This window comes from Geotrypetes seraphini, chromosome 3 (genome assembly GCF_902459505.1).
Source record: "Geotrypetes seraphini chromosome 3, aGeoSer1.1, whole genome shotgun sequence".
In the NCBI taxonomy this organism is placed as follows: Eukaryota; Metazoa; Chordata; class Amphibia; order Gymnophiona; family Dermophiidae; genus Geotrypetes; species Geotrypetes seraphini.
Genome location: NC_047086.1, coordinates 408,415,684 through 408,441,315, shown reverse-complemented (window position 1 = coordinate 408,441,315; position 25,632 = coordinate 408,415,684).

The window sequence follows — 25,632 nt, the reverse complement described above, 5'->3', positions numbered from 1 at the left end:
TCCCTTATGTTGCTCTTCTATTTAAAACCAACTCTGACCCCATCGCCGATGGAGCCTCCAAAAATTGCTTTTGAAGATACTCAGGAAATAAGGGGGCGGGATCAATCTTCAGTTGCCTGCAAAAAACAAAAACGATCCCACACGCTGCTAACGCCACCAGAAGCAGCTCCTAAAGAACTGACAGTGAGTATATAACTGAACGCATGAAACAAATCAGCATAAAGTACCGAATTACGCCGACACAGGCAGACACTGTATTCTCAACAGAAACCTGAAAACTTCAGTAAAACACCCAAATGTTTAAAAGGAAGCAGCACATCTCGCACGGCATTCTGGGTATGCCTAGATTAACTGCCCCGTGATCTACCGACGTTACGTATGCAAGCACCAAGCATGCGCAATTCCATCTTGTGGCTTTCCCGGAGCCCCAGGTAAGGGCAATGCACATGCGCTGTGCTGGAGGAAGCTTCTCAGCGCCGCGCAGACCTTTTCCCCAGTATAAGAGGTGGAGATCTGACGCATGGTGGCTGCCACCTGTTGGCCCTTTGGAGGAGCTGCAGTCCTTTAACTCCCCTGGGCACGTGCTGCATTGCAAGCAAGAGGAAATGGACCGATTGCAAGAATTCAGATCTCTGCGATTGCAAGACAAAGGGAGGCGCTGGGTGGTTCAGAGACTCTGACACATGGATCAGACCCAGTATCCTGGCAAAACCCCAAATAGTAGCAGAGAGGGGCACAAAGGCCATGAAGAGATTCAGAACCCTGCCTGTGAGCCCTACTATGTAAGATATGGCAATTTGGGCATAAGCAGGCTCTGCCTACAGGTTACTTGTGATGTCAGGAAGGTGCACTAGGATCTCCTCAGAAGAAAGCTCCTGCCAAACAGAAAGCTTGACTTGTCTGAAAATGATACATAGAAACTTGATCGCCCATCCAGTCTGCCCATCCACAGCATCCAATATCTCTTCCTCTCCCTAAGAGATCCCAGTTCCATGTCCCACACTTTCTTGTGGTCAGTCTTTGTCTCCACCATCTCTATTGGGAGACTATTCCATGCATCTACCATCCTTTCTGAAAAAAGTATTTCCTTAGATTACTCTGAGCCTATCATCTCTTAACTTCATTTTTGCCCTCTCATTCCAGAGCTTCCCTTCAAATGAAAATATTTCTTCACACAACGTGTAATTAAACTATGAAGTTCGTTGCCAGAGAATGTGGTGAAATCAGTAAGCTTAGTGGAGTTTAAAAAAGGTTTGCATCAATTCCTAACAGGGAAGTCCATATGCCATTATAGGGAAATCCTCTGCTTATTCTTATGATAAGCAACATAGGTACTTGTGATCAAGTTTCAAGTTTATTATCAAGTTTATTCATATTATTTGATTAAACGCTTTACCAAATTACAAAGCGTTGTACAAAAGATAAAAATATGATTTTAAAGAAATCACATATACATAATTCGTTATCAGACTTACTTGGGGATTTGCTTTTTAAAGCCACGGGAAACAATAGGAAAGAGGGGAGGAAATACAATTTTGAAGAAAAAGTACCACATTTTTCTGGGTTGGTCACTGTTGGAAACAAGATGGACCTTTGGTCTGTTCCAGTATGGTAATTATTATGTTCTTATGAAAGAGACTTGCTTTATGCACTTTTATGACAAACTAAAATTATCTAAAAGTTTTGATGTCCCCTCATTAAGGTCTAAATGAAGGGGTGCTGAAACATTCTCAGCCTAACCAACTTCCTAAATTCTGACCATAATTTTGCCACTGTAGCTTAAAAAGAATGTTATTTTATTTTGCAAAATGCCAAATATTTGATCACACACTTATAAGGATACACCAATCAAAATGTGGCAAACAATATCTTAGTTTCTTCTCTCAGAATTAGAAAGTATTTCTTCTTTCCTGAGTAGATTTCATCACATCTGGAAACAGCCAAATTCGCTGTCCTCCAAAAATAGAACCAATGTTCTTAAAATATAATCTCATAACAGCATTTAAATCCTGCTCAAAACAAAATTAACATTCAAGGTTGCACCATCAGAAACCCTAGAAAAAGATCTCTCCATTTAAATCATTGTCTTGTGATTGTAATTGATCTTGAGGCCTTGATTGATAAACTTGTTCGGAAGATCGATCCCTGTGTTAACCTTATTCTTATTACTAATTGGTAAGTAATAAGCTTTATTTATTGGAGGTATAGCTTCGGGAGAAAATTTCAAATTTTCCAGAAGACATTTTTTGAAAACATCCATAGGAGATATACTAAACATTTTAGGACATTTCAGTACTCTCAGATTTAAATGGCTATTAAAATACTCCTATTGTTAAATCTTTCTAGCAATAAACTTTTGATGTTTAATAACTGATGTAATTGCAACGTCCCTGTATCTAGCTGTCCTTTTATGCTCCCATCTCAATTCTCTGTCTCTCTCCCTATCAAGCATTCTTCTCCATGTCTGTCCTTCTCCGTGACCAGCAGTGTCCCTCTATTTACACTCAGTCCTCATCTAGAATCTCTTCTCTATGTTATGTTCTTCTTGGTGTGTTGGATCTTCCACCCCCAGCCAGCATCTCTCTCATCCCTGTCCCCTTCCAGGCAACATTTCTTACACTCTCTCTATCCCCCCTGAGCATTTATCACCCAATCACTCCCCAGCCAGCATCTCCTACCGTCTATCCATGAAGCTGCAGCTTTCCTTCCAGTGTGCATTCCAAGGGGGAGCTTGGGTGGCTCACAGGCTGCCCGATCTAGCCTTGCACGAGACACCTCCCGACCAATCAGCAGCAATCTCTCAGTGTGCGTACAGCTGTTCCCACCGTGGCACAGGATCCAGACTGGTCTCATCATGAAATTTCATTGGTTCTGTGGCACAATGGATCAATCACAAATGACCTCAGAGTTCCTAAGGTCATTTGTGATTGACCCGTTGTACTGCAGCAGAACCAATGAAAACAAATCTGCAAACTCCATTAGTCAGAATACCCGTGCAAAATAGCCCATTTGCAAAAGAAAATAGCCCAAAAACTCGCCACCCGCCCAAGCCCTTTATTTCCTGCCATGGGGCATAAAAAGTAGCCCAATTGGGTGGAAAAACTGCCCAAATGGCAACACAGCTCTACACTGTTTATCAGGCTGAAAAAGCACAGTTACTTACTGTAACAGGTGTTATCCAGGGACAGCAGGCAGATATTCTCATACATGGGTGACGTCACCAACGGAGCACTAGTACGGACCACTTTAAAAGTGCATCGCCACTTTAAGTCTTTAGAAAGTTTGCAATAACCCGAACTGCGCATGCATGAGTGCCTTTCCGCCCGACGTAGGGCACACGGTCCTTAAGTTAAGATAAGCTAGCTAAGAAGCCAACCCGGGGAGGTGGGTGGGTTGTGAGAATATCTGCCTGCTGTCCCTGGATAACACCTGTTACGGTAAGTAACTGTGCTTTATCTCAGGACAAGCAGGCAGCATATTCTCACACATGGGTGACCTCCAAGCTAACAGAAAATGGGATGGTCGGGAGGCAGATTGGGAAGGGAAGTGACGTCGATGAGCCAGAAGGAAGCGTAAGCCCACGGCTCCCCGACCACTGGAGTGCAAGTCAAAAAACGTCTCTGGAGATAACGATATATTGCTCAAATAAAAAGGTATTTATAATTCGGCAAGTAAAAGATATTGAACAAAGTCGAGTTCATAAATGAGCAAGAAAAAGATTCTGGACCAAAGGAGTTTGCCTATTTGGGAAGTACACAGGCAAGACGAGAGGAAGAGAATATGGCGCCAGCCCCTGAAAAACTGGGAATGGAGAGGTAAGTTGATGTGGTTCCCATGTGGGGAAACAGAGTGAGAACTGCATGAAAGAAATTGCAGCGTCGAGAGAGGATTTAGCGGCTATGAAAGTTGAACTTTAAATGGGCATAATTGGTCTGGGACAACGAATGGAAGAGATGGAACAGCAAATGGAGGAACTTGTGGTACAAATAAACTCACTGGAAGAAAAGCATATACAACAAGATAAACATGTATTTGAATTAATGGACCGTGTAGAGCTGGAAAACAGAGGAAGGAGACAAAATCTTTGTATTCGTGGCTTGCCTGACATAACGGAATATCGTAACTGTAGAGAAGTAGTTCAGAAACTATCAGCGTTTGTTTTGGCCCAGGCCCAGATTGAAAAAAGTCTGGAACAAATAATTATTGATCGAGCACATCGGGCATTAGGAGCCATAAAAACTAATCAGCATAAAGATATTGTAGTTCGTTTTCATAACTATGTACAAAAAGAGGAGATCTTATTTGCAGCACGGAAACAGGAAAAAATTGTTTGGGAAACACATGAACTTTCTATATTTGCAGACGTTTCTCCTATTACCTTAAGAAGACAAAGGGAGTTTGTTTCATTTATAGCGATATTAAGATATGAACAGATTGCATATAGATGGACTTTTCCATTTGGATTACAATTTAATGTGAAAGGAGCAACATACCGTATTTCAACTAAGGAGGCGGCTCTGCAGACTTTTCAATCCATAGTAGGGGGTGAAGAAAATGTAAGTATAGGACAGGAAAAGAAACAGCAACATACTGCCCAAGTATCAAAATGGCAACGAGTTGGTGCAGGGAGGGGCAGACTTCGCTCTGCCCCAAAAAAATCCCTTGGGAGGGATGCTCACCCCAGGTTTGTACACAGTAGGCTTGAGTGCAGACTGAGTTGTTCTGTGACAGTTTTTCCAGGATCAGGGTGACTGCTTCCTCCCCCCATTTGCATGCACGAGGTCCGGTGGGGGTTAAGGTCTCTAACCAGTGTGTTGGGCCTGAGAAACAGTCCAAAAACATAAGCACTTGCAGCTCCTAGCACACAGGATTTGCACAGTGAGTAACAGGCTGACAGCCTGAAAACCTAAATCAGGGTGGGAGGGTTCTGGGGTTAGAGTCAGGTTCACCCATCTCTAAAATCTCAAAATTGCTATTCCCAGTGTAGCTCCCCTGGATCATTTTTGGTGCTAAAATCGTGCCTGTGGTGGCCATCTTGGAATTCCCAATTTAACAATAAAAGCCTCTTTCAGCCCCCAAACACCTTGATTTTGCTTAAAAACAGGTGTGATAGACTCCTCAGGCCAGGATACCTTGAATTCATGCCAAATTTGCAATGGATGGGTGTCTGAGGATTGTCCATGTCCAATGCGGAATGTGAGGGAGGGGCAGGAGCCAGTGGCCTAGTTTGCTCTAGTCTCTTGGGGGGTGTTAATGCCCAGATGGTGTGAGGGCCAGGAAAAAGTCCAGGTTTGAGTCAGGGAGCAGCACAAGTGTGTTCCCGGCAAAGTGCAGCTGTGGCACAGCTGGAAACCCCCAGAAAGGAGCTTGTGAGCATCCGCAGAGGCCATCTGGACAGGGGTTTTCCCCTGCATTCATTCATATAATAATAAGGGCTGCATTAAACCCTTGGGGATCGCGGCCATGCTGGCACTGAGGATTCCCCTCATAAGTGCAATTCTCCAGCAAGATGGGGAGGATCAGTCAAAGGAAGACTGGGCTGGAGAGGGCTCTCTTTCAATTCCTTTACTCTTCCAGTCAGGATCCTATGTACCAGAAGATGCAGCTTCAGATGTAGGGGAGTTGCATCCGATCCGGGTCTAGGGAGGCCCCTGATCTCAGAGAGGACCCAACTGTGTGATGGTTGTTCATTCGAGTGAAAGCTAAGTATTGATGTTACATTACGGTCTAAGTAGAATTCAGTCAGCATTATTCTAAAACAGCCTGTGGTGGGTTTGATGTGAAATAGTGATGATATTGATATCCCAATAAAAGCACCGGAAGGTAGAGGGTGTTTGAAGTTCACTATCTTACTCATAAGTGATATCAGATAATCTGGTTTCATTGTATTTGGCTCAGTTTGCTATAGGATAAAATTTAGTTGAGTAAGTTGTGTTCCAATATTATTGAATTCAACTTTCAGAAAAGCCACCTGGAGCCACACAGATCTTGGAGTATCTGGGAGTCCAGATCGACACAAGGGAAAACGTAGACCCCTGGGCAAGAGTGCACTCACATATGCTCCAACGATTCGCTCCTCTCCCAATGGTGCCTGCAGAGGAATGTGCTCCAGCAGCAGCTGCCTTGGATAGCAGAAGTTCAATACAGTTTAGCCTGGTGGTTGGAGCCCCAGTCCCTCACCAGAAGAGTTCTCCTTCACATCTCTTCATGGGTGATACTGACAATGGATGCCAGCCCATACAGTTGGGGAGCACATTGTGAGGGATGTCTAGTTCAGGGATACGGGTCCCCTTCCCAGAGAAAGTGATTGATCAACCACTTGGAAAGTTTCGTTCATCAGACACTACAGGTTCAAGAAGTAACTGATAATGTGGAAGCTATGTGGTCAACCTTGAAATCGACCCTTCATGAGGCAACTATCCGCTACATTAAATCGGTAAATAAACAACAAAGAAACAAGAGACCCAAATGGTTCACTGATGAGGTCTCGTACCGTGTCAAGGAGAAGAAAAGAGCATTTCTCTTATACAAACGCACCGGGGAGAAGGAAGCAAACATTGAATACAAGACAAAGTCTGCAGCGGTCAAAACAGCAGTCAGGGAGGCCAAACTTCGAATGAAAGAAACTCTAGCGAAGAACATTAAGAAAGGGGACAAATCCTTCTTCAGGTACATTAGTGACAGGAAGAACACAAATGGGATAGTATGCCTTATCACCAGACTGGAATTATGTGGAAACAGATTCCGATAAAGCCAAACTGCTGAATGATTACTTCTGCTCTGTCTTTACCTGCGAGGCACCAGGGCACGGGCCAAGGCTGGAAACAAAGCAAAGCACGGAAGATCCATTTCAGAATTTTGAGTTCACAACTGCTGATGTGTACAGAGAACTGTCGAGACTCAAGGTGAACAAAGCCATAGGACCAGACAATTTACACCCACGAGTGCTCAGAGAGCTATGCGATGTTCTAGCGAAACCGTTGGCCATGCTCTTCAATCTCTCCCTAAGTACGGGGAGAGTCCCCCTGGACTGGAAAACAGCTAACGTCATTCCTCTGCACAAAAAGGGATGCAGAGCAGAGACTGCGAATTACCGACCAGTGAGTCTCACATCAATAGTGTGTAAACTCATGGAAACTCTACTTAAAGGTAAATTAGACACGAAATGGATGAAGGGAATCTAAGGGATCCCTGTCAACATGGATTCACCAGAGGCAGGTCATGCCAATCCAATCTTATAAGCTTCTTTGATTGGGTGACAGGAAAGCTGGACTCGGGAGAGTCTCTGGACATAGTATACTTGGATTTCAGCAAAGCGTTTGACAGTGTCCCACACCGTAGACTATTAAACAAGATGAAATCGATGGGTTTAGGCGAGAAGCTAACTGCATGGGTCAGTGATTGGCTGAGTGGAAGACTTCAGAGGGTGGTGGTCAACGGCACCCTCTCTGAGACATCGGAGGTGACTAGCGGAGTACCGCAGGGCTCAGTCCTGGGACCATCCCTTTTCAACATATTCATAAGGGACTTGACCCGAGGGCTTCAGGGTAAAGTAACACTGTTTGCCGATGACGCCAAACTGTGTAATATAGTAAGTGAAAGCAATCTCAAGGATAGTATGACGCAGGATCTGATCACGTTGGAAAACTGGTCCTCGACATGGCAGCTGGGCTTCAACGCTAAGAAATGTAAGGTCATGCATCTCGGCTGCGGAAATCCATGCAAAACTTACACTTAAATGGAGAAACACTAGCTAGGACTTCAGAAGAACGGGACTTGGGAGTAATCGTCAGTGCAGACATGAAGGCTGCCAAACAAGTGGAGCAGGCCTCATCCAAGGCAAGGCAAATGTTGGGATGTATCAATAGAGGCTTCATCAGCCGCAAACCTGAAGTCATAATGCCGCTTTACAGAACCATGGTGAGACCTCACCTGGAATACTGTGTGCAATTTTGGAGACCACACTACCAAAAAGATGTGCTTCGAGCTGAATCTGTCCAGCGAATGGCCACTAGAATGGTCTCCAGACTCAAGAGTCTCTCATACGAAGAAAGACTGGGCAAACTGCTGCTCTACTCTCTTGAGGAACGTAGAGAAAGGGGAGACATGATTGAGACATTTAAGTACATCACAGGTCGTGTCGAGGGGGAAAGCGATATATTCTTCCCCAGGGGACCCTCGGTCACAAGGGGGCACCCGCTCAAACTCAGAGGAGGGAAATTTAATGGTGACACCAGGAAGTATTTCTTCACAGAAAGGGTACTAGATCACTGGAACAAACCTCCGGTGCAGGTGGTCAAGGCCACCAGCGTGCTCGACTTTAAGAATAAATGGGACATCCACGTGGGATCCCTATGGGGGTTGAGCTAAGGATCTGGGTCATTAGCACTCAGACTTGAACGGGTGGGTCAGAAGAGTGGGCAGACTTGATGGGCTGTAGCCCTTTTCTGCCGTCATCTTTCTATGTTTCTAATCTTTGCAATTGCTGGAAGATCTTCTCCGGGATGAACAGTGGACCACTCAACATTGGTTAGTATATGCACAGTTGTCCTACTACATTCGTTCTTTGCCTCATGAATGTTTAACCGACAGGCGTATGGAGTCCCTGTCTGAGGCTCTGTGTTTGTCAGCACAGGTGTAGATTCCATTACGGTTTCATCATCGTCATCTTCGGGAGTGTTTGGGGGAATTGCAGTATGCTTAACGTTACCATTTATTTTTTTCATCAAAAGGGAACATCTATTAATTGTCAGTCCCGCCCCCAATCCCGCCCTAGCCCCGCCCCCAATTTCTTCCATTCATTTTTCATGTACACATAATATCTTATTAATTCATAATGGTAACATAAGAACATAAGAAACGCCTTCACCGGATCAGACCGACGTCCATCTAGTCCGGTGCTCCGCACTCGCAGCGGCCCATTTAGGTACTCCTTTTTGGAGACCCGACATTACCGTATCCCTCAATATGATATGCAAGAAGGTGTGCATCCAACCTGCGCTTGAATCCCAGTCTCCGCCACAACCTCCTCCGGGAGTGCATTCCAAGCACCCACCACTCGCTGTGTGAAACAAAACTTCCTGACATTTGTCCTGAACCTGCTGCCACTCAGTTTCAGGCTATGACCTCTTGTCCGTGTCACATCAGAAAATGTTAGCATAAAATTAAATTATGTAACCATAAAATTAAAAAAAACTACAAAGCACACTATGTGCAGAGAAAATGTTAATTATCATTTATATTTGGGGGGGGTTTCAAAGATGTCAAGGCAGATGACTTTAAAATATGCAATGTCACCTCAGTAACTATAGAAAAATAGACAAATATAGTGCAAAATATAAACAGCAGATATAAATTCTCAAAACTGATACGTTTTGATCACTAAATTGAAAATAAAATAATTTTTCCTACCTTTGCTGTCTGGTGATTTAATGAGTTTCTGGTTGCATTTTCTTCTGTATGTGTATCCTTTCTTTCTTTCTGCATTCAGGTACAACAATTGTCCCTTTCTATTCCCTCCCTCCTTCCTTCCTATGTCCTTAGTGTCCCCAGTGCCTCCTTCCTATGTCCTTAGTGTCCCGTCCTATGTCCTTAGTGCCCTCAGTGTCTCCTTCCTATGTCCTTAGTGCCTCCTTCCTATGTCCCCCTCACTGCCTTCCAGACTTTGTCCCACCCCACCTCCCGAAGCCAGCCTGCCTGCCTACTTCCTTCCCTCCCATCCCCCAGTTGAACCCTTGAGCAGCATCTTTCCATTTCTACCCCCATCCCCCTGTACAGTAGAACCCGGCATTTTTCTATCCTTCCCTCCCTCCCAACCCCTATGAAGTAGAACCCTTGAGCAGCATCTTTCCATCTCCACCGCCACTACTGCCGCCGTGCAGCCGACCCCACTGACCCTCCCATCTGACCCTCCCACCGCGAGACGACTAACAAACCTCCCGGCTGCAGCAGTATCGGCAGCCGCAGCACTCTAAACACGCTGCTTCGCAGCCTTCTACTACCCGTGATTCCTTCTGCCGCATCACTGATGATGTCATCAGGGACGCAGCAGAGGAAATCAGGGCGGTAGAAAGCCACAAAGCAGTGTATTTAGAGGTTTGTGGTCATCTCGAAGTGGAAGGGTCGGATGAGAGGGTCAAAGGATTTGGGTGCGCCGGGGGGGGGGGGATGAACATGACGCTGCTGCCTAAAGCACCACACTGGAGGGCCAAGGGAGGCTTTTTTTTTTGCACAGCAAGGAGGGACAGGAAGCGATTCCCTGCGTACAGCTTCGGGACGCTGTCTCGGAAAAGGGGACATTTCAGCATCCCGAAACTGTGTGTGGAGACAACAGGACAGGGGATCTAAAAACGGGACGGTCCCATTCAAAATGGGACGTATGGTCACCTTAAGTTTGCTACTCTAACAACTAAATGGTCCTTGGATTTGTCCCTTAGGTTACAGACCAGATGATCAAAAGAGGGCTCCATAGAGCAGCCCACTTGACCTCCAAGGTGTTTTTGATTGAAATGAATTACAAGTTCTTATTGCGCTTGTATAGATCTTCATCTTTTTTTATACAAGGCTAAGATAGAAACATAGAAATATAGAAAATGACGGCAGAAAAGGGCCACGGCCCATCTAGTCTGCCCACACTAATGGCCCACCCCCTAACTACCTCCATGAAGAGATCCCACATGCCAATCCCATCTTTTCTTAAAATCTGGCACGCTGCTGGCCTCAATTTACCTGTTGTGGAAGATTATTCCAGCGGTCAACCACCATTTTGGTGAAGAAATATTTTCTGGTGTCACCATGAAATTTCCCACCCCTGATTTTGAATGGATGCCCTCTTGTTGCCGTGGGTCCTTTAAGGAAAAAGAGATCCTCTTCCACCTCGATACGGCCTGTAACATATTTGAACGTCTCGAACATGTCTCCCCTCTCTCTGCGTTCCTTGAGTGAGTACAGCTGCAACTTACCCAATCTTTCCTCATACGGGAGATCCTTGAGTCCTGAGACCATCCTGGTTGCCATTCGCTGAACCGACTCAACTCTCCGCACATCTTTTTGATATTGCGGCCTCCAGAATTGTACACAGTATTCCAGATGGGGTCTCACCATGGATCTGTACAATGGCATTATGACCTCGGGCTTACGGCTGACGATACTTCTACGGATACAGCCCATGATTTGTCTAGCCCTGGATGAAGCTTTCTCCACTTAATTGGCAGTCTTCATATCTTCGCTAATAATCACCCCCAAGTCACGTTCTGCTACAGTCGTTGCTAGGATCTCACCATTTAGGGTGTAAGTCCTGCATGGATTTTTGCCGCCAAGGTGCATGACCTTGCATTTTTTGGCATTGAAACTTAGTTGCCAAGTCTTTGACTAATGCTCCAGCAGGAGTAGGTCCTGCGTCATACTGTTGGGCATTGAGCTTTTGTCGGGCACTGTGCTTTCATCTGTTGTGCGGTTGCCTACTATGTTGCATAATTTGGCATCATCAGCGAATAATGTAATTTTACCTCGAAGCCCCTCAGCCAAGTCTCTTACGAAGATGTTAAATAGGATCGGGCCCAAGATCAAGCCATGCGGCACTCCGCTGATCACCTCCGTCATATCGGAGAGGTACCGTTTACCACTACCCTCTGAAGTCTACCTCTAAGCCAGTCCCTAACTCATGCAATTAATGTTTCACCCAGTCCCATCGAACCCATCTTGCTTAATAACCTGCGGTGTGGAACGCTATCAAACGCTTTGCTGAAGTCCAAGTACACGACGTCCAGGGACTCCCCTATATCCAGCTTTCTTGTTACCCAGTCAAAGAAGCTGATCAGATTTGATTGGCAGGACCTTCCCTTGATGGGGATCTCGTAGATTCTCCTCGTTCAGGATCGTATCCAATTAGCGTTTGATTAGTGTTTCCATAAGTTTACTCACTATCGATGTGAGACTCACCGGTCTATAATTCTCAGCCTCCGTCCTGCATCCCTTTTTGTGGAGTGGAATGACATTAGCCATTTTCCAATCCAACGGGACTCTTCCTGTTCTTAGGGAAAGATTGAAGAGCATGGATAATGGTTCCGCCAGGACGTCACTCAACTCCCTGAGCACCCTGGGGTGTAGTTTGTCCGGTCCCATAGCTTTGTTCACCTTGAGTCTTGATAGCTCCTTATAGACACTGCTGGGCGTAAACTCAAAATTTCGAAACGGGTCTTCTGAGTTTTCCCTCGTCGGCAGCTGAGGGCCGGATTCCGGCGCCTCGCAAGTGAAGTCCGAGCAGAAGTATTCATTTAAAAGTTTGGCTTTGTCTGAGTCCGATTCTACATAGTTCCCATCGGGTTTCCTAAGGCGTACTATCCCATCTGTGTTTCTTTTTCTGTCACTAATATACCGGAAGAAGGATTTATCGCCCTTCTTGATGTTCTTCGCAAGGTTCTCCTCTATTCGGAGTTTGGCCTCCCTGACTGCCGTTTTGACCGCTTTTGACTTGGCCAGATAGTCTTCCTTGGATTCTCGCTTCCCTGATAGTTTGTAGAGGATGAACGCTCTTTTTCTTCTTTTTAATGAGGTCTGAGATTTCCTCAGAGAACCACTGTTTCTACGCCATTTACTTACTGATTTGACGTAGCGGTTGGTTGCTTCGTGTAAGGTTGATTTCAGAATTGACCACATTACCTCTACATTATCTGTTTCGGCATGGTTTTGCAGTGATCGCGGCAACCAGGACCACTGTACTCACTGAGGAGTCTCCTGTTTGGATCCACGCAAGTCGCTTGAAGAGGGTTAACCTAAAACCCCAGAAGCAAGCCGCCCCTGTGCAGACCTCACCCCCTCCAGTGGAACAGCACGATGATCTTGCCGCATTCCACCAACTTTATCATTCTCCTTCTTTCAGCGTTGCTGCTAGTTTTTCTTCCTGTATGGATCATCGCCAACTGTGTCTGCAGGGATGATGTGTCCTGGGTCCACGAATCTTTCTGCCCGTACTCATCTGTAAACAACACCCCAGGCACCTCTTTGCGAATGCGATGTCAAGCTGGAACTTTTCCTCCCAAGGGGGGCTGCCCCTCAGTAGGAATCCAGAAAGATAGACAGCATACCACCTTTTGGTATAATTCCAGCAGTGTGCACGTGGCCACCTTCTCCTTTGACTACTGTGACATTAGGGACTGCTCAACAATTGATGCCGCATGGCAGTGTGACTGGTTCCGTGATATTCCTAAAACTAAAGACATAATCATGATTTTTAAAGACCCGCATAAACTGTATGAGGCTAATATATCAGCTACTATCGGAAGGATCAAAACTCTATGTCTTAAATGGCACTCGCTGCCTCTGTCGCTCTTGGGGCGGGTGGCCCTGGTAAAAATGGTGATGTTTCCAAAATTGCTCTATCCACTGCAAACTATACCTGTCTGGATCTCCCGAACAGACGAACGAACCTACCAGTCCATCATTTGTTCCTTTGTGTGGAGGGGGAGGAGACCACGTATTAACTCGATCAAACTATCTCAGGGTCGGGATCGAGGGGGCTTAGGACTGCCCTCCATACGTATCTATAACGTTGCTGCGCTCCTTAAATGGATCCATGAGCAACTGGTATCTTCCAGGCGCTATTCGCCCAAATCTTTACTTGAGGACTGCTGCTTGCCCTGGTCCTTTTCCTCCTTTATTCACGGAGCGGGAGGGGGGTTGCGCAGCCCCGCTCCACTATTACACCTTTTCTCCTTCCTTTCAGAAAGGCGTGGCGCTGGTGGCAGGGTTTACAACACAGATCGCCTACTGTATCTCCGTTTCTCTCTCTCCTCCGGAACCCTAGCTTTGCTTCCGGTGTGGGGGGCTTGGCGGGACTGAAGGATCGCACCGCCCGCGCCACGACTGTGTGTGCTGTTCTGGCTCTGGGGGGGGGAATTTCCTTCCTTTGCACAAATGAGGTCGGCATGGCATTTGACCCCTGCGCATATGTACACTTATTTGCAAATTCATCACTATTTCCATTCTTTAGTACGTGCTCATGGGAATAGCTGGAGATGTGGCCCTTTGGATTTGATCTTTCTCTCCACCCCCACCGCTTCGAACAAGATTTCCACATGGTATAAGATGGGGAGAGATCACTCAGGAGAGGGTTGCCTTAGGGTCTTGGGGGGGGAATGGTCCACAGAGCTTGGCATGCAGGTTTCCGAGGACGACATTGGGCTCCTATTTCAAACACTTTACTTACATGTGAAGACCGCAGGCCTCCAAGAAACACAATATAAAATACTACATAGGTCCTACATTACTAGAGCTAAAGGCTATCATATGAGCTTATGGTGTGATGACATGTGCTCTAAATGTAAAACCCATAGGGGTGACTATGTCCACTCATTTTTCACTTGTTCCACGATGCACTTCTGGACTTTGGTGCAGCCTTATCTGGCGGGTGTCCTGAACTGCACCGTGCCCTGGAATCCTCCTGCATTGTTACTGGGAGATGTTACGGATTTCACCCAGCAGGGTTTGGACTTTTCTGCTAAGAAATACCTCCTACACGCGCTCCTCGTGGGCAAGCAACTCGTTTTAAAGTACTGGGCTACTGAGGAGGCCCCGACCTATAGTATGTGGCTGGAGCGAATGAAGCTTCAGGCGAGGTTTGAGCTGGACACCTATGCGTCCCATCCCCAGTCTCATTGGAAACTTTACTGTTCATTCTGGAAGAAATCCTTAGCTTAGGGTGCTTGGCCGATGTGCAGCCTGGGACCCTGCAGAGTCTGTGCATGGCTCCGCTTATTCTACAAGATGTCTCCTGTTTCATGTATCTTGTATCATGTATCAAGTATCTTCCACTTCAATTCTAGCACTGAGGATTGCTTCTCGGAATATTTGCACATATAAGTGGGCTTCTGTGTGAGCCACCACCTTTTTCCTTTCCTTGAGTGGCTCTTGCCCACATGAATGGAGCAGTGTGAGTGTGTGACTGCTGGTTTCTGTGAGGGATGTCTGAAGGTTCGAATGTATTGACTGGGGTGTGCGTGTTGTGTGGCTGTGATGGATCGTTTGGGGATCCCTAGAGGCGCAGTTATCTTTCAGTTGAAAAATGTTGACGAAGAATGCGGGACGGCATGCTGTTCTCTCTTTGTGCTAGTTATCCATTACTTACGGGGGTGAGGAGCCTGCTTACCATATACAGTTCTCAGTTATATGATACCGCTTGTTTAACATGTTATTCCATCTGATCCGTTGTTATCCGGACTGGATTTCCATGTTTCTGTACATTGCTATATACTCACGACCCTTGTACTGTTTTCATAATCGTTTGTAATGTTGAGGACAGTGGTTTGCCCTCGTGTTTTTTGTCTTAATAAACATGATATTATAAAAAAAAAAAACTAAAGACATAAACATATGTGTTACTGACTCACATTGGGGGGATAAGTGAGCATCCTGGGGAGCGGTAGGGTGGAACAATGGCACTAACTGGGCTTATAAACTGGAAAGTGCTCAGAAAAGAGTGGACCAAAATGGTAAATCTCTGCTTAGCCGCATGGCCCTGGATATGATCTTTGCTGAGAAGGGGGGGTGTCGGTAAAATTATCCCCAGTACTTCCTCCTGTTGCACCTTTATTCCTGACAGTACAGGTTCTACGGGTAAAGTTACCATGGCCATTCAGAAATTAGAGGACCTCTCTGCTGAGCTCAAATGTAACTCTGGTTTATCTAATCCTTGGGACCAGTACTTTAGCTGGATGCAAGGATGGGTTAAACACCTTATTGTTATAATCTCTATTATCTGCATCCTTGTTGCTTATGTCCTTTTTAGACTGCTTATGTGTTATATTGCTCGTATTACTGCTCCTAAGCCCCCTCCTCGAGAGACATATCTGGAATATCTCCCTCCAACCTGATGCTGTTCGCTTATGATGTCATTTTCAAGGCGTAAGAGGGGATTGAAGGGGCATATACTTCTTGTAAGTCTATTTCATTCCTGCTTGTGTAACATATATGAAGACTGCTGAAACAGTTTGCATTTGCCAAGAGGCCACAAGGTCCTTTCTCTTTGTGTTCTGACCTCTGTGCTCTCATTCTATTCTGTAGCTGACTAGTTTTGCCAGGGTCATTCCTCCTCATGTACTGATCCCCACATCCTGTGCTTTAGAGAGATAAGCAACATTGCTAGACCTTAGATGGAAACTTCCCACTAAACCCCCCCCTATGTTTGCTACTTCTTTCTAGCTGCTTTATGTATCCTGTTACCAAATATGGTCTTTCCTACAGTCATATGCTGAAAAAACTGACCGATGTAAAATGCTATAAATATGTATGCCTCACTCATAATAAACAGACACCCTTTAGATATACAACTGAGAGCATGGGAATGTGTGTGGTTTCTTTCTAAGGGGTGTCTCTGGATGCATCCGTCCTAAGACGGCAGAGGTTGGGCAAGGCTGTATTGGGACCAGAACCTTTTCATATAAGTGTTCACTTCCTCTGTGTTATTCTGCAATAATTAACACCATTAGAAAATATTAGTATTTTCATTTCTTACAAGTCCCTTTTCTTTTTTACTTATGTTAATTTTGCATTCTTTATTGTAATGATCTGCTTTCAGTTCCGATAAGAACATAAGAATAGCCTCACCAATGGTCCATCAACCGTTCCCACGGTGGCCAAAACCCAAGGTGTAGCAATATTCCATGCTACCAATACAGGGAAAGCAGTGTCTTCCCCCATGTCTTTCTCAATAACAGACTATGGACTTTTCCTCCAGGAACTTGTCCAAACCTTTCATAAAACCAGCTACGCTATCCACTCATACCACATCCTCTGGCAATTGGTTTTAAAAGTATTTCCCTGTTACTTCATCGAGTGTCCCCTAGTCTTTGTAATTTTTGACGGAGTGAAAAATCGATCCACTTGTACCCATTTTACTTCACTCAGGATTTTGTAGACATCATTCATATCTCCCCTCAGCTGTCTCTTTTCCAAGTTGAAGAGCCCTAATTGTTTTAGTCTTTCCTCCTATGAGAGGAGTTCTATCCCCTTTACCATCTTGGTCACTCTTCTTTGAACCTTTTCTAGTGCCACTATATCTTTCGTGAGATAAGGAGACCAGAATTGAACACAGTACTCCAGATGAGGTCGCACCATGGTGTGATACAGGAGCATTATAACATTCTTAGTATTGTTAACCATCCCTTTTTTAATAATTCCTAGCATCCTATTTGCTTTTTTGGCCACCACCGCACATTGGGCAGAAGATTTCATTGTATTGTCTATGATGACACCCAGATCCTTTTCTTGGGAGCTAATCCCAAGGTGGACCATAGCATCCAGTAACTGTGATTCAGGTTATTCTTCACAATGTGCACCACTTTGCATTTGTCCACATTCAATTTCATCTGCCATTTGGATGCCAAGTATTCCAATTTCCTAAGGTCCGCCTGCAATTTTTCACAATCTGCATGCGTTTTAACAACTTTGAACTGTTTAGTGTCATCTGCAAATTTAATCACCTCACTCGTCATTCCAATTTCCAGATCATTTATAAATAAGTTAAATAGCACCGGTCCAAGTACAGACCCTTGTGGCACTCCACTGTTTACTCTCCTTCATTGAGAAAAATGACCATTTAACCCTACCCTCTGTTTTCTATCCGATAACCAATTCCTAATCCACAACTGAACTTTGCCACCTCTCCCATGACTCTTTAATTTTCTCAGGTGCCTCTCGTGAAGAACTTTATCAAAAGCTTTCTGAAAATCTAGACACACTATATCAGGCATGTCCAACTTTGAACAGGTCGTAATCTACTTTTTCCAGCCAGAAGTGCCAATGATCTATCACCAAGAAAATGAAGGGCTCCTTTTATGAAGGTGCGCTACGGGTTTTACCGCACGCACCGGATTAGTACGCTCTAGCCAAAAATCTACCACCTGCTCAAAAGGAGGTGGTAGCGGCTAGCGCATATGACATTTTAGCGTGCACTATTCCGCGTGTTAAGGCCCTAGCGTGGCTTTATAAAAGGAGCCCTAAGTTTCAAATTAGTTTCAAATTAAATTTTTAACCCAATAAAGTTGGAGGATTTTCCCCCCTCACACACTTTTTTTCTCCCATATCTTTATTCATTTTTAAAAATCAACATCAAGTGCAACATGTTATTGAACAATGTACAAAATACACAGCACTTAATTTATTTTCCTTTCGACTGCTGGTTCAATCCCTGATCTTAAGTACCTTAGACTACTGCAATATTATATACTTGGGATCTCTCAAGAAAACCATCAAACAACTGAGAGTCATCCAAAATGCTGCAGTCCGTCTCATTTATGGCCTCAAGAAATCAGACCATGTAAGCCCATATTAAAAAAAAAACTACACTGGCTGCCTGTGGAAGCAAGGGACATTTTTAAGTTTGCTTGCCTTTGCTTCAAAACCATGACAGGTTCATCCCCAACCTATCTGTCTCACCAATTCGAATTCCCAGGTACAACTAATACACGCAGTACCTACTTGGTCGCTTTTCCATCCCTAAAGGGCTGCACCTACAAGAGAAACCTCGACAGAACACTATCATTCCAAGCAGACAAATGGAACAAATGTCTAACCTACTTCATCTCAAACACACTTTCGTACCAAACTTTTAGAAAGTTAATAAAAACAAAATTCTCTGACCCCACTTCAACCTGATGTACTTCCAAAACACTTCCAGATAAACCTGACTAAACTTAATATGCCAATGTAATTTTGAAAATTCTCTGTAATGTCGCTGTCTATATACAGTCTCTTCCCTTGTAAACCGCTTAGAACTGTTTGTGGTATGGCGATATATAAAAATAAAATTATTATTATTATTAATTCCATCAAATGATATAATAAATACATATCATTTCTCACCACTCATCCTTTCATACAGTACAGTGGTGCCTCACACAACGAACTTAATTGGTTCCAGGAGCAAGTTTGTTATGCGAAAAGTTCGTTATGTGAAACGCGTTTTCCCATAACAATACATGTTAAAAAAAATAATTCGTTCTGTAGCATAAAATATGCTAAGATGACATAAAAAAAGATACATTTTTTGTTATTATTTTTATTTAGATACATCTAAAAACATAATTGTTTTTTAAAACAACACACATTTTTTAAATTTAAAGACAGACTAAGTAGAGTCTAATTTTACAGTGAGAGAGGGCAGTTAAGCGCAGTGCCATCAGTTATCCTGCCCCTCTCAGTGAATTGCCTGGGATGGAGGGAGGGAGAGAAGAAGGCAGATGATGGAAGTGGGAAGAACTTGTGCCGTCAGCATCAGGCACAAGCGGGAAAGCAGCAGCGGTGAGGGGCTAGAAGTTATCTTCCTTTCATTCATGTCCTTGCCACCCCCGTCCCTTGGTCGGTCCCACAATTTCACAATTTCCTGCATATCTCCTCCCTCCATTCTTGTAGCCCATAATCTCCTCTCCTGACATCTCCCTGTCCTTTTACTTCCACTATCTTCCTATCCCATCTCTATTCCCTTTTGCCCCTCTCCCCATGATCAATCATCTCACCACCTCTCTCTTCCCTCACCCTCAGGGTTCAAGATTGCTTCCACTCTTTTTCCTGTTGTTCTCTCTGCCTGTCACCCTATGATTTAGCATCCCTTCTGCCCTTGTCCAATATTTCCCCTTCTCTCCCTCCCTCTCATCCCCTGCTCCAACATACCGTATTTCGACTGCCCTTCCATCCCCAGGCCTGCCAACTTCCACTCATTTACTGCTTTCTCCCACCTCTGCCAAAGCCCGCCCCCCCCCCCCCCGCAGTGATCGGCAACACCAGGCATCCCCCCTCAATCGGTGAAACAGGGCCCCCCCTCGATCGGCGAAACAGGGCCGGCGACTGCTTTCTCCCGCTGCTGTTGAAGTCTATAAACAACTTTAACACAAGCCACGGGGCTCTAACAGTGCGTATGCTGCCAACGGCTTCCTTCCTCCTTCCTCTCCCCTCATGATGTAACTTCCCATTTGGTTGATGGAGGAGGAGGAGGGTAGCCGGTAGCGTCACGCACACTGCGCGGAAGGATGCAGCTCGGGCGACTTCGTTGTGTGAAACGAAGTTCGTTGTGGGAAGCAAGACCTGAAGTTCGTTGTGCGCAACGTTCGCTGTGCGAGGCGTCCGTTATGCGAGGCACCACTGTATAAAGATAAGCAAAAGTAATACAAATGATCAAGACCAACATATTACAATCAATTAATAATTTAAAGACATATCCCCCCTCCCTCCACCCCTCCTGGATGTGTAGTGGTGCCTCACACAACGAACTTAATCCGTTCCAGGAGCAAGTTTGTTATGTGAAACGTTCGTTGTGTGAAACGCGTTTTCCCATAACAATACATGTTAAAAAAAATAATTCGTTCTGTAGCATAAAATATGCTAAGATGACATAAAAAAAGATAAATTTTTGGTTATTATTTTTATTTAGATACATCTAAAAACATAATTGTTTTTTAAAACAACACACATTTTTTAAATTTAAAGACAGACTAAGTAGAGTCTAATTTTACAGTGAGAGGGCAGAGTCTCAGCGGCAAAAACTGGGACTTAACTGTTCATTTTTTTTTTTTTTCTACCGTGTTTCCCCGATGATAAGGCAGGGCCATCAAATAAGACAGCCCCCCCTTTTTAGAAAAAAATGTAAAATAAGGCACCCCCCCGCAAATAAGCCACCCACCGATACCTGCGCTTACCCGAATCGGGTGGTACGGTGGGTGACTCCGTGTGGTCCCTGGTACCCCCGACACGATCGGGGCAAGAGGGAGCTCAAGCCCTCTTGCCCCCCCGACTCCCCGACACGATCGGGGCAAGAGGGAGCTCAAGCCCTCTTGCCCCCCCCGACTCCCCGACACGATCGGGGCAAGAGGGAGCTCAAGCCCTCTTGCCCCCCCCCGACTCCCCGACACGATCGGGGCAAGAGGGAGCTCAAGCCCTCTTGCCCCCCCGACTCCCCGACACGATCGGGGCAAGAGGGAGCTCAAGCCCTCTTGCCCCCCCGACTCCCCGACACGATCGGGGCAAAAGGGAGCTCAAGCCCTCTTGCCCCCCCCGACTCCCCGACACGATCGGGGCAAAAGGGAGCCCAAGCCCTCTTGCCCCGCCGATTCCCCAACTCCCCGACAATATCGGGCCAGGAGGGAGCCCAAGTCCTCCTGGCCACGGCGACCCCCTAACCCCACCCTGCACTACATTACGGGCAGGAGGGATCCCAGGCCCTCCTGCCCTCGACGCAAACCCCCCCTCCCCCCAACGACCGCCCCCCCCCGAAGAACCTCCGACTGCCCCCCCAGCCGACCCGCGACCCCCCTGGCCGACCCCCACGACACCCCCAACCCCCTTCCCCGTACCTTTCTGTAGTTGGCCGGACAGACGGGAGCCAAACCCGCCTGTCCGGCAGGCAGCCATCGACGGAATGAGGCCGGATTGGCCCATCCGTCCCAAAGCTCCGCCTACTGGTGGGGCCTAAGGCGCCTGGGCCAATCAGAATAGGCCCGGGAGCCTTAGGTCCCTCCTGGGGGCAGGGCCTGAGGCACATGGTCGGGTTGGGCCCATGTGCCTCAGGCCCCGCCCCCAGGAGGGACCTAAGGCTCCCGGGCCTATTCTGATTGGCCCAGGTGCCTTAGGCCCCACCAGTAGGCGGAGCTTTGGGACGGATGGGCGAATAATTGCGTGAGGGCCATTCTCAGGGAATCCTGGAGATGTTCATCTGTCATGTTGGAATGTTGTGTACTTTGTCATTTTCAGATGGGAAGATGCAGATTCACACAAACAGGAGTGTACAGCTTCACTGCATCTTCTCAAGTTGGGAAATTTGTCTCTAGGCACTAGCTTCCAAAATGATTCTTGCTCAGCAGGGGTCATGAGAAAAATATCATTTTTAAGGGTTAATATTGCATTTTCAAGAGATGGCTTGTTCAATGAGAAATTTTTACTGATAGCAATTGCAGTTTCTTTAATGTCCACATCTACTTTGAATGGGTATGACAGGCACTCCACAACTGTTCCAAATTTTTGGAAGTCACAGAATCTATTTTCGAATTCCCGGATAACAGAACAGATTTCTGTCACATACTTCTTGTTCTGAAAAACAAAATTTGGATATTGTCCCAGATAGTCCCACGTATTAGGAAAATGATGAAAAGTGTTGTTTGCAAGTCAGTCATCATTAGCTCAAATTTGTTCTTGTAGGATGAAACTGTACTCATCATCTCACCCATGCATTTGTTTTTACAAGGTATAAAGTCATACAGCTATGCAGACGATATCACCATCCTCCTGCTTTTCGACCAAACCACCCCCAACACAACGAACAAACTATACATTGCACTAGAAACAGTTTCAAAATGGATGAGAGACCACAAATTAAAACTGAACCAAGACAAAACCAAATTCTTACTTCTAGAAAGAAACAAAACCCCAACCTTAACAAACCTAGAAATAAACTCCATTATATATCCCTTACAACCCAACCTAAAACTGCTGGGAATAATGATAGACAAAGGCTGCACCATGCAACTTCAAATCAGCAAAACGGTTCAGAAGGCATTCGCAACTATGCGCAACTTAAGACAAGTCTGAAAATAATTCAACAACGAACAATTCAAACTCATAGTATAAGTGCTAATCCTAGGACTCCTGGACTACTGTAACATACTTTACCTGTCATACCCTGCCAACATGCTAAAACAATTACAAACAGTCCAAAATACATCCCTAAGACTAATATACTCGTTGAAAAAATACGACCACATTACCTAAGCTTTCTAAGACTCACACTGGCTCCCAGTACAAGCATGCATACAACACAAATTCTACTGCACCCTATTCAAAGCCCTAAATGGAAATGGACCAAGCTATCTGAATAACCGCCTAATCTGGAAAAACACATCCAGACCAAGGAGAACTCAAGCACACTTTACCCACCCCCCAATCAAAGGCATGCAAAGCGAAAAAATATATGATGGTCTACTAGCCACCAGAGCAGCAAAAATAGACCACCACCTCTCAAATCAGCTGACCTTGACGCCCAACTACAAATAATTCAGGAAAGAACTGAAAACCATACTATTCAAGAAATTTGTCAAATGATCTAACAACCATTCCCAGATCCCGACGCATACTATAGCTATCAACCTTGTAATCTCCATGGGAATGCCCAGGCTAATTTCTTATTGTAAACTGCCTAGAACTGAAAGGTATTGGTGGGATAGAAGACATCAATGTAATGTAATGTAGTTCAAGGTTCATATCACTTAGTTCGCTTTTAAAGTCAGCTAGAAATGCCAGATCACATAACCACTCCTCATCTTCCAACTCTGCTTGGTCATCTCCCCTCTCCTTTAAAAAACTTCTTATTTCATTCAGCAATTCATGAAATTTGTGTCTACTTAGCCACCTTACATCTGTGTGCAAAATGATTTCCGCTGCCCCTTCATCAAGAGTAAGATTGAAAAGTCGTCTTTGAAGTGATCTTCCACAAACTGAATTTACAATTTTGAAAGTGATGTCCATGACAGTCTTTGTATTGAGTCTCTTGCTTGCCAAAACTTGCTGGTGAATGATGCAGTGGTAAGAAAGGAAATTTGGGAAGTTGTCATGCTGTCTACAGAGGTCTATGAAACCCTTAACCTCACCTGTCATTGCTCTTGCTCCATCAGTAGTGATAGAAACAAATCAATGCAATGGAAGATTACACTTTGTCACAAAAAATGGAAAGAACTGAATATTTCCTGATTGGTAGTTCTCCCTTTTAAATAAATTATTCCAAGTAGTTCTTTAACACTGAAGTTTTAAAAAACCATCTGGATAAAGACTAGTAACTGGGTTATGTCTCTTATGTCTGTAGATTTATCCAGTTGGAGTGAGAAAACAACACAATTTGAAAATGTAAGGATGGTCGTGGCCCCCACAATGTGAGGTTGTAGGGGTTATGTTAGGTGCCCTTACAAATGCCAGGTCCCGAGTTCAATACCGTCACAGAAGATTCACCAGGAAGTAGACTCAAATAAGAAGCACAGCCGAAGGTGATGGCATAAAGAATATATTATAGAAATAGGCTTACAGAAAAGCAATATTCATAAGCATTAAAATTAAGCATTACAATTAAGGAGAGAGCAAAGCAGTTTCCCTGCCTTACAGAGTCCAGAAGGAAGCGTGAAGTTCCAGGGAGAGGCAGAGAAAGAGAGAAAAGGAGGATGGGGGTGATGATCTAAGCTTCGGGATCCCAAGATAGAGAGAAGGGATAGAGAGATAGATAGATCCATGTGTGTTGCAGAGAGGAGGCTTTTATAGCTTGGAATCTTATTCTGAATATAGAAACTATTGTATTTCCCAGTATCTTTCTGTTTAGAATTTGTAAACTGTTTGAAACAATGGTTAGTTTAATTGATAAGGAGGGTGTGATACTTGCAGGCATGGTAGATGGGATTAGTCTCTGGCTTCTTTGTCCCATTCAAGCAGCCTATCTTCTTGATAAATAATCCAGTCTGGCTGGATGCTTAATGTATGTGAATTATGTGCAGGAGCACAGAATTCTGCATCAACATTCCAGAGTCAGATTGATATAATTTCCCATAAGCCTTTGCTGACATTGGTTAAAGCAGTGGTCTCAAACTTGCGGCCCGGGGGCCACATGCGGCCTGCCAGGTACTATTTTGAGGCCCTCGGTATGTTTATGATAATCATAAAAGTAAAATAAAACAGTTTTTTGATCATGTGTCTCTTTAGCTATAAATGACAATATTATTAAGACTTAGCCAAAAAGAAAGACTTATAAAGTATAAAGAGTTTTACTTCATGCAAAAATTGTCATTTCTTTAATAAGACATCGACTATTTTTTCTGAGGCCCTCCAAGTACCTACAAATCCAAAATGTGGCCCTGCAAAGGGTTTGAGTTTGAGACCACTGGGTTAGAGCAACCAAAAATGCTGATTGCTAGCAATGCTAGGGCTGACAGAAACATCCTCCAACAATTGTTCAGTTGTGTCTCCACACATCTTTTCTATTTGCCGCACAATGGTGTTTCTTGACAATTGTACATCTTATAGCAGCTATGATCTCTTTCTTATTTTTAAATCCTTCAAAAGATTGTCAGCTGCTTCAAGAAAACAATCTTTTACAAATTCCCCTTCAGTGAACGGTTTGCATTTCTTTGTGATCAGGTTGCTGACCTTGAAGGATGCTAAGGTTGCATTAACCGAATGTGACCTTGGCTTCACCATCAACTGTTGCTGAGTAGCCAATTTCGATTTAAGTTATTTGAGCTTCAGTTTACGAATTTCACTTTTGGGTGGAAAATCAGCATCAAACTTATTGCTATGCAGAGCCTTATAATGACGTTCCAGATTAACCTTTTTGACCATGGGCGTTGCAAATTAGACACTTGTCTTTCACCATGATGAAGAAATAGTCCATTTCTCATTCATCATGAAAGTGGTAGGTTTTGCTTTTCTTTGGAACACTCATCTTCGTTATACTGGGGTGGCTGGATGTAAGAAGGCCAAATTTGCTAAATTAGTATAAACACTGGCTGAATCTGGTCCAAAACTGCCACTGTCCCAAAGTAATAAAGATCAACAGGAACTGAAGACTTCTGGATGATGTGCAATACAAGGACTGGAGATGCCAAAACCACATAT